Source organism: Giraffa tippelskirchi, chromosome 11 (genome assembly GCF_054371585.1).
Source record: "Giraffa tippelskirchi isolate mGirTip1 chromosome 11, T2T-mGirTip1v1.2.pri, whole genome shotgun sequence".
Classification (NCBI taxonomy): domain Eukaryota; kingdom Metazoa; phylum Chordata; class Mammalia; order Artiodactyla; family Giraffidae; genus Giraffa; species Giraffa tippelskirchi.
Window position 1 is genome coordinate 127,179,284 of NC_137285.1, and position 16,597 is coordinate 127,195,880.

Sequence of the window (16,597 nt, forward strand, 5' to 3'; positions counted from 1 at the left end):
TTCATATAAATGGAATCATATAATATGTGGTCTTTTATGACTGTCCTCTTTCACTTAATGTAGTGTTTTCAAGGTTCATTCATGTTGTAGCGTGTATCAGTGCTCCATTCCTTTTTTATGGCTCAGTAATAGTCCACTGTGTAGATATACCACATTTTGTCCATCCATCAGTTGATGGGCATTTGGGTTGTTTCTACTTTGAGGCTCTTATGAATGATGCTATTATGAACATTTGTATACAAGTTTTATGTAAGTTTTCAATTTTCTTGTGTAAATAGGAGTACAATGTCTGGATCGTGTGGTAAGTATTTTTAACAGTTTGAAGAACTGCCAAACTCTTTTCTACAGTGACTGCACATTTTATATTCTTGCCAGCAGTGTCAGAGAGCTCCAATTTCTCTGTGTCTTGGCCAACAATGGCTGTAATTTTAATTGTAGCTATGCTAACATATGAAGGGTCCTGATACATATTTCCCTGATGGCTAGTGATGAGGATTTTTTTCATGTGTTTATTGGCCATTCATACATCTGTGGAGAAATGTTCTTTGCCTATTTCTTAATTGAATTATTTTCTATTTTATTATTTAAATTGAGAACTTTTGAAGTATAGAAATATTACTACTCTTAAAAATAAGTTGTTTTCTGGAAATTAATTCATCACCCTTAAAATCTTAATCAGGTTCTTGTTCTTCATCTCTAATGTGGCAAAGTACTTAACATTCTTAAAAAGTGTATGGAGCTTAATAGTTGAAAATGTTTTTAAATACATTTCAATACACTGCTGTGATAGGAGACCTCAGTAGCACCTGGGATGATGCAAAGGAAATAGTGGTTAGGTTTTGAGTTCCAGGCTCCTCTGTTTATTCATCATATGAACTTGCTGCTGTTGCTGCTAAGTCACTTCAGTCGTGTCCGACTCTGTGCGACCCCATAGACGGCAGCCCACCAGGCTCCTCCGTCCCCGGGATTCTCCAGGCAAGAACACTGGAGTGGGTTGCCATTTCCTTCTCCAGTGCATGAAAGGGAAAAGTGAAAGTGAAGTCGCTCAGTCGTGTCCGACTCTTCGCGACCCCATGGACTGTAGCCTACCAGGCTCCTCCGTCCATGGGACTTTCCAGGCAAGAGTACTTGAGGAAGTCACATTTTCCATAATTCTGATCCCGTAGAATTATTGTGAAGATTGAATGAAATTGTTTATGTGAAAATGCCAGGCACAGTTGTGCTCTCTTTTGTAAGTCTAAGTTTGGTGATCTGTTTTTTTAAGTCTAGTATTTGTACCACTGCTGCTGCTGCTGCTAAGTCGCTTCAGTCGTGTCCGACTCTGTGCGACCCCATAGACGGCAGCTCACCAGGCTCCGCCGTCCCTAGGATTCTCCAGGCAAGAATACCGGAGTGGATTGCCATTTCCTTCTCCAGTGCATGAAAGGGAAAAGTGAAAGTGAAGTCGCTCAGTCGTGTTTCTACCACTACCACTTAAAAAACTGAGGGCTCAGAGACAGGCGATGTACCAAATCTCACAGGTTAAATGCTAGTAGGCATCATGCTGAGCCATGAGTTGGTACTTTCTATAGAACAGTATGTTTGTGCCACCAGACAGAGGACTGACCTTTGGAAGGTCAGAGGAACTTGGCGTTGGTCTTTAAGATGATCATTACGCCAGCCTAACATGCCTTCACTGAGAGGTGCTCAACTTAGTTTAATTATGTGTCACAAACTCCTGATAAGAGGAAGTGGAGTGAAAAAGCACCATATGGGCAAGGCCTTTCCAAGAAAGGACAGTGAAAAACAGTCTTTTGCATCTGCTTGCAGGTTTATAAGCTTTTATGTAAGTGAGGTTTGATGACCTATATGTATATATATTGAAAAAAGAAACACTGTAGATTTGTACTTGTGAGGAGGCCCACTCTTGCCTTTTTCTCTCTTCCTTACTTACGTATACACTGTACCTGAAAACATGCTTGCTTTAAAAAAAAAAAAGCCTGAGTTTGATTCCTGACAAGCTATGTGAGTTTAGACAAGCTCTAAGGGGAGAAGCCCTTGTCCTCATGGAGCTTCAGCATAGCAAAGGAGACAATGTTCATCAAAGATCACACCTAGATCTATTCAGTGTTAAATGCTGTGACAGAAAGTGCCATGTTAGCATATAAGTGGGGAGGTTGGGGAGTTTTCCTTCAGGAAAGATTGTTTAACCTGTAATCTGAAGGAAGAGGACTGAACTAGGCAAAGAGGAGGGCAGCAGCTGTCTGGTAGATGAACAGCAGATACAGAAACCTTGTGGTAGGAGGGGACTTTTAGGCCAGTGTGGCAGCAGTTTGGAGAGCAAGGGCAGTGAGTACGGTGGGAGTGGAAAGTAGAGACCAAATATATGGATCTTACAGCTTGTTACAAAAGTTTGAATATTTTTTATAAGAACAATGAGAAGTCATTAAAAAGTTTTAAGCCATTAGAGCCAGTAAAATGACTTAATACATTTACAAAATATTTGGAGTTAACGTTGGTTCATTGGAACAGAAAAACATTTAACATTTTTTTTTGATGCCAGTCTCATCTCTTTATGTCCTTCTTCTCTAACATTTACAATGGTTCCCCAGTACTGTGGGATAAATCTGGTATTCAAGGTTTTTAGCCATAGCTTCAGCTTAGGTTTCTAGATTCATAATTCATTTCACTACCCTGGCCTGTTACCTATGTACCCCACCACACACACAGTTTATTCTGTGTTAGAAAGTCTCACTCATTCCTCAAAGCCCAGCTTGAATTTCACCTTCTTCACTAAGACTGCCCAGAACTCTTCAAGGAGAATTCATCCCACCCCACTGCTAGGTTCCTCTAGCATTTTGGGAGAAACACGTGTTTACTAATCACTTATCATTAGTTACCTACTGCAAACTGTTTGTATTGCATGTGAATCTTCCTTATAGACGTCTTTTGGGGAGGAGATCAGTACTTACTTCAGTTCAGCTCAGCCGCTCAGTCATTTCCGACTCTTAGTGACCCCATGGGCTTCAGCACGCCAGGCTTCCCTGACCATCACCAACTCCCAGAGCATGCTCAAACTTAAAGTGTTGCCAATTTCATTGATCTCTTCTGATAAGTGACTTCATTGATTCTATTGATTTTCTTATCTCTGTTTAATTTATCTCCATTCTGTTCTTTATTATTTACTTTCTTTGGCTAGCTTTGGTCTTAGCTTTTCTTCTTTTTCTAATTCCCCAAGATGTAAAGTTAGGTTATTGATTTTGAGACCTTCATTTTTAATGTAGGCATTTACAGCTATAAATTTACCAGATGCATTACTTTTGCTATATTCCACGCATTTGGATTGTTGGGATTTTTTTTTTCCATTCATCTCAGGCATTTTGTAGTTTCTCTTGTGATTTCTTCAACCGTTGGTTATTTTAAAATGTGGTTTAATTTCCACGTGTTTGTGAATTTTCAGTTTTACTTTTTAAAATTTTTTTTTACTTTTGGCTGCACTGAATCTTTGTTGCTTCACACAGACTTTCTCTAGATGCAAGGAGTGGGGGCTACTCTAGTAGTGATATGTGAGTTTCTCATTGTGGTGGCTTCTTTTGTGGAGCACAGGCTCTGGGGCACACAGACTCAGTAGTTAACGGTACACAGGCGTAGTTGCCCCATGACATGTGTAATCTTCCCAGACAAGGGATCAAACCCATGTCCCCTGTATTGGCAGGCAAATTCTTAACCACTAGACCACCAGGGAAGTTCCAGTTTTATTTCTTCTGTTTTTTTCTTCATTCTACCATAGATATTCTATCCATGATTAATGAAAGTGGTGAACTGAAGTTTCCACAAGTCTCTATTGTTGTGGAACGATTTCTCCCTTCAGTTTTTATTAGTATTTGCTTCATGTATTCTGGAGCTTTTTTTGGTGCATATATCCTTATAATTGTTTTACATTCTTGATGAATCAACCCTTTTATCATTGTATATTGTGCCTGTTTGTCTCTTAACAGTTTTTACTTAAAATCTATTTTTTCTCATATTAGTGTAGTCACCTTAGCTCTCTTTTGGTTACCACTTGCATGGAATATATTTTTCTATCCTTTCACTTACATTCTATTTTACCTTTAGATCTAAAGTGAGTCTCTTGTGGCCAGCAGATTGGATATTTTTAAATTTAGTCTGCCAGTCTTTTTGAAAGAGTTAAATCCATTTACGTCCATGTAGTTATTAAGAAGGAAGGATTTACTTCTGCCATTTGGTATTTGTTTTCCAAATGTCTTATACCCTTTTTATCCTCCATTTCCTCCATTACAGTCTTTATTTGTGTTCAGTTGATTATTTGTAGTGAAATGTTTTGACTCCTTTCTCAATTCTTTTGTGTATATTTTTTCGATATTTAGATATTTCCTTTGTGGTTACCATGGGAATTACATGGAATATCTTAAAATTACAGCAATCTAATTTGAATTGATAATTTTGATAGCATACAAAACTCTGCCCTTATATTCATTTGCCTATGTAGTTATTGGGTATCTTTATTTCTTCATATGTCTTCAAGTTACTATCCAGTGGCCTTTTGTTTCAACCTGAAGGACTTTAACATTTCTTTTAGGGAAGATCTATTGGTAATTAAGTCCCTCAGCTTTTGTTTGTTTGGAAATGTCTTAATTTCTCCCTTATTTTTGAAAGTTTTGCCAGATATTGAAATCTTGATTGAGTTTTTTTTTTCATTTAGCACTTTTAAATATGTCATCCCACTTTCTTCTAGACTATGGCTTCTGGTGAAAGATTGGCTATTGATCTTATTGTAGAGCCCTTGTACCTGATAAGTTGCTGCCCTTTTGCTTCTTTCTAGATTGTTTCTTTGTCTTTTGAGAGTTTGATTATGATGTGTCTTAATGTGGGTCTGTAAGTTTATTCTACTTGAAGTTCACTGAACTTGAATATGTAGATTCATGTCTTCATCATCAAACTTGGGAAATTTTCAGTTATTATCTGTTCAGATATTTGTTCTGCCCTTTCCTCTCTTCTGGGACTTCCATAATGCATATATTGATCTGTTTGCTGGTGTTCCATAGGTGTTTTAGAATCTATTCATTTTTCTTCCTTCTTTTCTCTTTCTGCTCCTCAGACTGGATAATATCAGTTGTTTTATCTTCAAATTCACTGATTCCATCTTCTGCATTTTCAAATTTGCTGTTGAACGCTCCTAGTGAAGTTTTTAAAGAACTTACCAGCATACCCCCCCCATTTTCCCAGCCCCTGGCAACCACCATTCTATTCTGCTTTTATGAGTTCTACTTTTTTAGATTCCACATATATGTGAGATCATGCAGTAGTTGTCTTTCTGTGCCTTGCTTATTTCACTTAACATCTTCCAGATTCATACAGATTCATACATGTTGTTGAAAATGAGTTTTATTCTTTTTAAAAGCTGAATAATATTCCCTTGTATATGTATAGAAGAGAGTTCCAGAAAAACATCTATTTCTGCTTTATTGACTATGCCAAAGCCTTTGTGTGGATCACAATAAACTGTGGAAAATTCTTAAAGAGATGAAAATACCAGACCACCTGACCTGCCTCTTGAGAAACCTGTATGCAGGTCAGGAAGCAACAGTTAGAACTGGACATGGAACAACTGACTGGTTCCAAATAGGAAAGGCTGTTCCAAAACGTCAAGGCTATATATTGCCACCCTGCTTATTTAGCTTATATGCAGAGTACATCATGAGAAATGCTGGGCTGCAGGAAGCACAAGCTGGAATCAAGATTGCCGGGAGAAATATCAATAACCTCAGATATTCAGATGACAGCACCCTTACGGCAGAAAGTGAAGAACTGAAGAGCCTCTTGATGAAAGTGAAAGAGGAGAGTGAAAAAGTTGGCTTAAAGTTCAACATTCAGAAAACTAAGATCATGGCATCTGGTCCCATCACTTCATGGCAAATAGATGGGGAAACTGGGAACAGTGGCTGACTTTATTTTCTTGGACTCCAAAATCACTGTAGATGGTGATTGCAGCCATGAAATTAAAAGATGCTTACTCCTTGAAAGAAAAGTTATGACCAACCTAGACAGCATATTAAAAAGCAGAGATGTTATTTTGTCAACAAAGGTCTGTCTAGTCAAGGCTATGGTTTTTCCAGTAGTCATGTATGGATGTGAGAGTTGGACTCTAAAGAAAGCTGAGGGCCGAAGAATTGATGCTTTTGAACTGTGGTGTTGGAGAAGACTCTTGAGGATCCCTTCAACTGCAAGGAGATCCAACCAGTCCATCCTAAAGGAGATCAGTCCTGAATGTTCATTGGAGGGACTGATGTTGAAGCTGAAGCTCCAATACTTTGGCCACCTGATGCGAAGAGCTGACTCATTTGAAAAGACCCTGATGCTGGGAAAGGTTGAAGGCAGGAGGAGAAGGGGACAACAGAGGATGAAATGGTTGAATGGCATCACCAACTCAATGGACATGGGTTTGGGTAGACTCCGGCAGTAGGTGATGGACAGGGAGGCCTGGCATGCTGTGGTTCATGGGGTCGCAGAGTCAGACATGACTGAGTGACTGAACTGAACTGGACTGTATATGTATACAACACACACACATGCTTTCTTTATCCATTCATTTGTTGATGAACAAATGTCTTAGCTATTGATAATAATGCTGCAATGAACATGGAGTACAAATATCTTTTAGAGATACTCTTTTTATTTCCTTTGGATATATACACAGTAATGGAATTGGTGCACCATATGATAGTTTAATTTTTAATTTTTTAAGAACCTTTATACCTTTTCCATAATGTTTTCATTTTAATAATTATATATTTCATCTCCAGAATTTTTGTTTGGTTCCTTTTTATAATTTATTGATATTCTCCTTTGTTTAGACATCACTTTGCTTTATTTCCTTGTCCATGTTATTCTTTAGCTGTTTGAACACATTTAAGACAGTTATTTTAAAGGCTTTGTGTAGTAAGTCCAATATCTGAGTTTTCTGGGTGACTGTTTCAGTTAATTGATTTTGTACTGCTGAATGGATTGTACTTTTTATTTATATACTTTGATTTTTTTGTTGAAAAGTGAACCTCTGAATATTAAGATAATGGCAACTCTATAGACATCAGATTTTCACTTTCCCCTGGGATTTGAAGGGTTTTTTTTTTGTTTGTTTGTTTGGTTTGGCATTTTTTGTTTTTTATTTTGATTGTTAAAGGCTATAGTGGTTCACTTGTCTAGTGACTTCTCCTAATTTCTTCTTTTTTCCCCCCAGAAACTGTTCTCTTTTTCATGTATGGTCACTGAAGTCTCTATTCCTCAGCATGTATTCAACTAGTGTTTTGACAGAAATTTCCTTGAACCCTAAGAGCTAAGCAAATACACACACACATACACACCTCCTTGTATTTGCAGACTGACTTTGTGCTGTGGCTCTTCAACACTTAACCAGACTTCCACTGAACTTAGAGACCATCCTAATGTGAAGCTTGAGGTCTCAGTCTTTTTCCTAAGTATGTGCATGGCTTTCTAAATTTCTCCTAATATACAGGTGTTTTTGAATGCCCTAATTTCAAAAAAACAAATGACTCCCTAGTCTTTCTTCCCAGTCCTTAGGTGATAAATCACCTAAGGTGATGGTTGATGTCTCAACCAAATCTTGTTCTGCAGGTGTGTGTAGGTTGTCTTTCAGCCATACCATGTTTTCAAGCAATGTCTGCTGCTTTTTCAGCCTGAGTGAGTTTTTATTTAAGGGAGACAGCAAAGAGTGCCTTGCTTTGGTCCTTCAAATAACCCTGAGGCAGCTTAGAACAGATGTACACAGTAATTTGCAAATACGGTTTGCTGTCCTCCTCCCAGAACCAGGGACCAGGCCCCTACACTGGTAACTTGACATCTTTAAGCCAAGTCAGGGAGAGAAGGGGATGAAGGCTAGTAAAATGCCATAAAGCCTTCCTGTTTTTTTTTTTTTAATCTCATTTTTAAAAATTCTGGTAAAACATATAGAACAAAATCTACCATTTTAAGTACACAATTCGTTGGCATTATGTACATTCAGTTTGTTATACGACCACTACCACTATCTGTCTCCAGAACTTTTTCCTCATCCTCAACTGAAGTTCGTTACCCATAGTGTAGTAACTCCTATTTCTGTGCCCCACACCCAACCCCTTTTTAACCATCCTATACTTTTCAAGTTGCCATTTGCTTGATTCATCATTTGGTTATTGCTGTAAACCTTTGACTATATTCCAGAATCTGACAAATTGGTTCTGACAGTTTCTGCTTATTTTTCAATGTTTCTGTGGGACCCTGGGAACTTGGAATTGACTATCGTTTATCTGCCGTCACCATCAAGATTTTGTCCTGAGCAGTTTGGAAGAGTAGAATAGCCATTAACTGAAGTAGGAAAGACTTTGGGAAGATCAAATTTTGAAAGAGGGTATCAAGAGTTCAGTTTAGCATAAATTAAATTCAAGATACCTGTAAATAGGAGAACAAAAGAGGTACAAGGGCTGATCCCTGGGCAGTCCAGCACATGGGGTCAGGAAGATGAGGCAGAATCAGAAAAGAAGACAGAAGAAATGACCAGAAGGATGGGAGGTGAAGCTGGAGACTGAGGTAGTAGTATCTAGGAAACAGCTAAAGAAAGCTGCTAAGTCAAAATGAGAACTCACAGAGCTAGTCATATGAAGGCACTGGTGACTTTGGGACAAGCAATTGTGGTGGAGTTAGGGACAAAACCTAGAGAGGAATGTGAGGAGGAAACTGAAGACTGAGAATAAAGATAATGAGTTGCTATAAAGAGGAGCAATTGCTAGAAAGGCAAGTGAGGTCAAGAGGTTTGTTGTTTTTTGTTTTGTAACTTAAGAAAATAGGATTCCTGATGGGATTGATCCAATGGACAGAAGAAAGTTTATAATGCAGGAGAGAGGAGAATTGCTAATGCACTGTTCTTGACTAGTGGGAAGAGAAGGGATTTGTGGAGGTGTTGGGTTCATCCATTACAACATAAGAGAAGTAAATTCAGGAACAGGAAGGTAGGTGGGGAGATAACATTTGCTTCAATTTTCTGCTGAGTCTCAAATCCATATCTATAATATCTCTTCCCAGAGGGAAAACCCACTGCCTTGACGCATCCCCAACTGGATTTCCTAAAAGTGCTTCAGCCTCAGACTGTCCCAAACCAGAATAGATCAATTCCTTTTCTTTTAATTTATGGTTTCATTCATTAGCAACCCCAGAGCTGATGCTGGAAGGAGGGTAGATATCCCATGGGCAAGAAAGTAGGAGAATGGGATAGGTAGATAACCCAAAGATGGGGTGGGAAATTGGGGTGTGGGGTGACTAGGGAGCAGTGAGCTCAGAGCAGGCCCCTGGAAGCTATTACACACCCAGAGGTCAACAATGCATTCTGTCAGGGTCTCATGGAGTTATCCATGGTCTTTTAAATGATCTAGAGGGCTATTTATCTTCAGTTTTTCTCTGTAGCATTAGATTGTTAACCAGCTAGAAAAACCTGATAAGCCCTTTTGCCTCCTGGGCCTTGTATTCCTTCCTACTACACTGTACTTACCCCTAATTATTGACCAGAACCCCTTCTCACCCTCCATCCCCAAGGTCACTTCCAGAGATATATTCCCAAATTCTTCCCACATTACTATTTAATCTGTCTCCTTTATAGCTCTTCTGAATTTTCATTATGGCTTCCAATTTTTGCTCCATGAAAGTTTTGCTCTGAGAATTGAATTCCTCTTCATGTCCCTAGAATAGGATCTGGCATGGATGAGGCATCAACAAATTTGTTGATTGTGTAAAAAAAATTCAGACCATTCTGGTCCTGGGTCTTTGCTTACAGGTGCACAAATGCTTATTAACATTAAAATGCACAAGCAAATCCCAGAAATAACATCCTTATTGCAGGCTGTTTTTGGATGAGGATGTTATTGTTGTGAGATATTTGTGTATCAGCCTCTCTGGACTCTGAGCACAGTGCCCTCATCTGCTGTCATTTGTTCTGTCACTTCAAAGTGCAGGAAAACCATGGGTGGTGATTTTAGAATCTTATTCAGAACCCTCAGGGAATGAGTCATTTCATACTGACGACTTTTCCGGATTGCCACAGTTCAAATAAATTAAGCAACAGGACATTGTTGTTGTTGTAGTTATTGTTGTTAATTTTAACCTCTTTAGAAGGCAAATTTCAGAAATATATTATCATACCATCCTGAACATGATCGTACCATCTCTTGTTTCTTCACAATCTTCATTATGAACATAGTTATAATGATTTTCCAGCTCAGCAATGAGAGTACACAGCCTTGCTAAAGGAGTGAGAGGAAGCATAAGTCAGGCTCAGTCTCTCCCTGGAGCAGATCCAGACTAGAACCCCAAATATAACCTGGAGGCAACCAAACTGCCCCAGGAGTCAGAGGGGTAAGTGACAGTGGGGACAGGGAAGGGCAGAGGCAGGCTCTGACCTGAGCACAGGACCAGTGGATCTCCTGCTGTTTTGTGCATTTGAACTACGTGAGGATTTGTTAAAATGCAGTTTCTGAGTCAGTAGATTTGGATTCAGTTCTGGGCTGGCATCTGAGTTCTGCATTTGAAGCAAGCTCTCGGATGATGCCAGGGCTGCTGGACCACAGACCACACTTTCAATATCAAGTCTTTTGTTGACCTACCGGAGGTTTGCTTGTAACCTTGTGTGGGTTTTCTTGGGAAGCTTATCTTCAGCATGTCTTCCTCCGGGGCGTCTTACAAGTACCTGATGGCTCCTGGCAGCGTGTGCATAGTGCTCTAAGTTCACAGGGCGCTCTCACAATAGTCCTGGGAGGTAAGTTAGCACCATTTTCCCAATTGGGAAGTCAGTCCCTGACAGCTCACAGTTCACAAAAGGCAGAACCAGGGCTCATGGCTCCACGTTTCGTGCTCTTTTTGCAGCTTCTTGCTGCCTACACGTCATCTGCACCATATGCCTCCCGCAGCCCTGTGGACTCAGCGCAGTGGGGATGCGCTGGGGAAGATGGTTGCATGTGCATACACGTGTGTGCCTGTATTAAAATCAAAGGCTTATCAACAGCTGGAGCACACGGGCCCGTGCAGTCTCACTTAGGACACCCCGACTGAGAGTGACGTTTTCTCTCCCCTCAAATCTCCCCCTCAGACAATGACCTCACCTCGTATTGTATAGACTAAACCCTGAACTCAGAAGTGGCAGTGACCCTCTGCGGTGTATACTGAGATGCTGTTGGCACCCCACACATTGCTCCTTTAAAGCCTTTGCATTTCAGGGCCGGCTGGCCGGGCTCCTCCTGCCGGCATCAGCCTCTCCACCCACCCAAGGACTTTCTCTGCCACAGGGACCTGCCTCTGCCCCGTGCAGGTGCTGAAATGCTGGGAAATTTACGGCCCTCCAGTGAACCAGGGACTGATGGGAGTGGATATAAAAAAAATAACCCAGCTCTCTCACCTCTTAATTTGGGATAACTTAAGGGCATCTTCTGCACGTTAAGGCCCAGTTACCCGCAGTGGTAACTGGCTTGGTAATGCTGCCTTTATTTGCTGCCCTCCCCTCCCTACCTCACTCCCTGACTCCTGTGATAATGTTTCCCGGGGCCCCCTCCTGAATGAATGACTTACACGTGATGACTCCTTGTCTTGTGCTCTGCTGAGGGAGCCCAAATTAAGATACTTCTCCCAACCACTATTTCTAATGACCTACTTCCATCTGGGCCCACATGCCTGCCTTCCCTCTAGTCATAATGGAGAGAGCATTCCAGTTCCTTAGTAAGGTCACACCATCTCCCGGGGACCTGGATGTCATCCTCCTGCTTATTTTATTGAATGCTGATTGGTGCGTGTGTGTGACAACACTATCAAAGACAGGGGAAAGATCCACCTGGAAGGATTAGAGGAATTAGTAGCTGTCACTCACACAGGGCCAGGAATAGAGTTGGTTCCCACCAGCCAGCCTGGAAAGCTACTTAGTTCACAAGGCTGCAGGTAGAGTGCTCAAAAGAGTTTTGCCTCAGTCGTGGGGAATCATAAGTCCTGGACGAACTGACGTTTTTGTCCTGCCTGACACATCTTAAAAGAAATACCCCAAGAAGATCAAACTGTTTCAAACCCATTTAAGTGCATCCCAGAACAAAGCTCAAGAATCTTTACAGAAATAAATATCTAGCATTCAACAAGGTAATAGTCACCATTACTTGCATCGAATAAAGATGATCAGAAATGCAAATAAGCAGGAAAATACAACCTACAGTGAGAAAAATCAAATAAAACAGACACAGGCTTACCCCAGATGTAAAAACTAACAGAGGAGAACATTTTAAAATGTCATTATCACTACATATATGTATTGAAATATTAAATGGAGACATTGAAGATATGAAGATGCAAACGTAACTGTTAGAGGTGGAAATTGTAATATCTGAGATATATGTTGAGTAGGATTAATGGCAGATTAGGCATTTCAGAAGAAAGATTATGGTGCTTAATGACAATAATAGAAATTATCCCCAATGAAACACAGAGAGTGAGAAGAAGACATCTTAAAATGAACAAGAGCATCAGTTGACTGTGAGAAAATTTTAAGCAGTCCAGTATATGTGTATTTTGGCAAAGAGAAGGAGAGACAGAAGAATACCTGAAAATCATGACCAGCATTTCCCCAAACTTGATGAAAACTATAAACCCACACATCTTGGAATCTCAGTGAGCTCCAAGGACAAGAAACATGAAAAGTGTACCTAGACATTTCATAGTCAAATGCTCAAAACCAATGATGGAAAGGAAAACTTAAAGCACTAGTGTGAGGAAAAAGACACGAAGGAACCGGAATAAGGACAATAACAGATTTCTCTTAAGAAACAGTTCAAGCAAAAAGACAGCAGAATGATACTGGAAAGTATAGAAGGAAAATACCTATCAGCCTAAAGTTCTGTAGCCACTGGCTGCAAGTTTCAGTGATGGTTTTTCACAACACACTGTGATTATGTGGGATTTTGTCCTTAAGGGAAGCCAGTGAGCATACAGGGGAACAAAGAAGAGACAGATCAAATCACAAGACAATGGATTTAACCCTAACCATATAAAAAATCTGGGCTTCCCAGATGTACTAGTGGTAAAGAACCCATCTGCCAGCGCAGGAGACATAAGAGATGCAGGTTCGATCCCAGGGTCAGAAGGATCCCCTGGAGAAAGGAATGACAACCCACTCCAATATTCTTGCCTGGAGAATCCCATGGACAGAGGAGCCTGGTGGGCTACAGTCCATGGGGTCACACAGAGTCAGACACAACTGATGCAACTTAGCACGCACTCATATAAATAATCACATTAAATATAAATTACCTACTCTCAACTAAAAGGCATAGAGCATTAGATTAAATATAAAAATAAGACTCAACTACATGCTGCCTCCAAGAAACTCACTTGAAAAAAATCATAAATAGTTTAAAAGTAAGTGGATTGAGGTACAAGCTACTATGTATAAAATAGCGCAAGATTATAGAACAAAAGAATCGGTCATGACTGAGCGACTAAACACACACACACTGTACATAACATGGAATATAGCCAGTATCTTGTAATAATTTTAAGTAGAGTATAACCTATAAAAACATTGAATCATTATGTTGTACACCTGAAACTAATATAATATTGTACCTCGAGTATATTTCAACTTTAAAAGTAAATGGAGGGACTTCCCTGTTGGTCCAGTGGTTAAGAATCCGCCTGCCAATGCTTGGGACATGGGTTCAATCCCTAGTCTGAGACAATACCACATGCAGCAGGACAAGTCAGTCCTGCACCACAACTACTGAGCTCATGTTCTAGAGCCCATGCTCTACAACAAGAGAAGCCACCACAATAAGAAGTCCATGCACTACATCTAGAGAGTAGTTCCTGCTCGCCACACTAGAGAAAGCCCACCCATAACAATGAAGACTCAATACAGCTTTTAAAAGTTAGTTAAAAAGTAAATGGATTGAAAATATATATACTATACTATCAATAGTACAAAAAGAGTTGGAACGGCTCTATATGTCAGATAAAGTAAATTTCGGAGCAAAGAATATTATCAGAAATAAAGAATACCATTTCCTAATAAGAAAGAGGTGCCACGTGCATGCTCAGTCATGTCTGGCTCTTTGTGACACTATGGACTGCAGCCTGCCAGGCTCCTCTGTCCATGGGATTCTCCAGGCAAGAATATTGGACTGGATTGCGATGCCCTCCTCCAGGGGATCTGCCTGATCCAGGGGTCAAACCTCTGTCTCTCGCGTCTCCTGCATTGGCAGGTGGATCCTTTACCACTGAGCTTCCAGGAAAACCCTAAGAAAGAAAGAAACTCATCAAAAGCACGTAATTCTAAAAGCATATGCATGTAATAAAAGAATTTCAAAGTGTATTAGAGGAAAAAAGCTGCTAGAATTGCAAGGAAAAATAAACAGATTCACAATTACGTGCAGAGACCTCAACATCTCTTTCTTATTAATTAATAGAAAAGAGATAAAGAAAGAAAGCGTTTACACTGAAAAATGGGGAGCCCAAAGCAAAAACGTTATGCTAAGTGAAAGAAGCTAATCACAAAGCACCATATACTGTATTGTTGTCGTTGTTTAGTCACTCAGTCGTATCCAACTCTTTGCGACCCCATGGACTGTAGCCCGCTGGGCTCCTCTGTCCGTGGGATTCTCCAGGCAAGAATACTGGAGTGGGTTGCCATTTCCTTCTCCACCATATACTGTATGATTCCATGCATATGAAGTATACAGAATAGGCAAATGCATACAGAATGTAGATCCATGGTTGCCTAGGGCTTGGGGTTTTGGGTAGTGACTGCTATTGGGTACAGAGTTTTTATCTTTTTTAAAAATATGATACAAATGTTCTAAAATTGTTTGTGGAGAAGATTGTGCAACTCTGTGAATAAAAAAATTGAATTTTCACTTTAAAAGGGTGAATTTTGTGGCTTATGAATTATATTTCAATTAAGCTGTTATTTAAAAAGTTGTCCTAAATTTTGTAACTAATTCTTGGGTTATGTGTCAGACAAGTGCCTGATGGCTTCTCACTGCTCTTAGGATGATTTCCCACCCCTAACCCTGGTGCAACTGACCCTATCCAGCTCATCTCCTCCTTCTCTTCATTCTTGTGCTCCAGCCACAGTGGGCTTCTCTCTGTTCCTGGACATGGCAAATTGATTCCTGTCTCAGGACCTTTGTACTTGCTGTTACGTTGATCTTGAAGTCTTTTCTACAGAACCGCTTCCTTGTCATCAACCATGTTTCATCTCAAGTATCATCTTCTCTGAAAGGCCTTCCCACATTGTCCTGCCAAAATCCTACTTCTGATTCCATGTTACCTTATTTTATCTATTTCATGCAACTTAGTTCCTTAAACAACCTTCTTGGTTTATTGACATATGTGTCTACCTGCACTAGAATGTAATGCAAATTCTTTGAGGAATAGGTTTCTTGTCTTGTTCCTGCTGTATCTACAGATTTTAGAACAGTGCCTGGCTCATGGTTGCTAACTGAATAAGAGTTACCCAGATCAAAGAAAATCACCAGAAATACGCACTGCTGGTAGAAATAATGGCACTAAGGAGTGAGACATGAAGGGTAGAAGGAGTGGATGAAGATCATGCCTAAGTGACACCAAGGGGGTCAGGATGACTGCTCTCTGTAGGTTAGCAGGCTCAAGTGCTAGCACTAGAAAGAAGCTAATGCAGTAGGAATAGATGTTTCTATACTTTTCTTTAACAATTTTTAAAATTAGAAATATATAATATATACAGGCGAGTATATAGTATTTTTATATAGTTTAAAGAATAATTATAAAGCTTCCCTGGTAGCTCAGATGGTAAAGAATCTGCCTGCAATGCAGGAGACCCAGGTTCGGTACTTGGTTTGGGAAGATCCCCTGGAGAAGGAAATGGCAACCCCCTCCAGTATTCTTGACTGGAGAATTCTATGGACAGAGGAGCCTAGTTCATGGGGTTGCAAAGAGTTGGACATGACTGAGCAACTAAATACAAACATTCATGTAGTTACCACCTGAGTTAAGAAATGGGAACTTGCCAGTCACCCTGCAAGTCTGTGTGATTCTTGTCACATTCCCCTTCTCAAGACAAAACCACTCTCCTGATTTTTAAAAAAATTTTTATTTATTTATTTAGCTATGTTGGGTCTTTGTTGCTGTGTGTAGGCTTTCTCTTGTTGCAGTGAATGGAGGCTACTCTCTAGTTGAGGTGCACGGGCTTCTCATTGCAGTGGCTTCTCTTGTTGCAGAGCAAAGGCTTTAGGTATGTGGGCTTCAGTACCTGTAGCATGTGGCCTTTTTAGTTATGAGCCCAGTAGTTATGATGCAGGGACTTAGTTGACTTGTGGTATGTGGGATTCTCCTAGACCAGAGATCAAACCCATGTCCCCTGTTTTGGCAGGTGGATTCTCAACCACTGGACCACCATGGAAGTTCCACTTTCCTGATTTTTATTATAGTTATGCCCTTGCTTTTTTTTTTTTTTTTTTTTAATATTTTGACATCTACTTGTGCATCATTAAATAATGTTTTTTTTCAGTTTTTGAACTTTATATAAATGAAGTTATACTGACTGTAC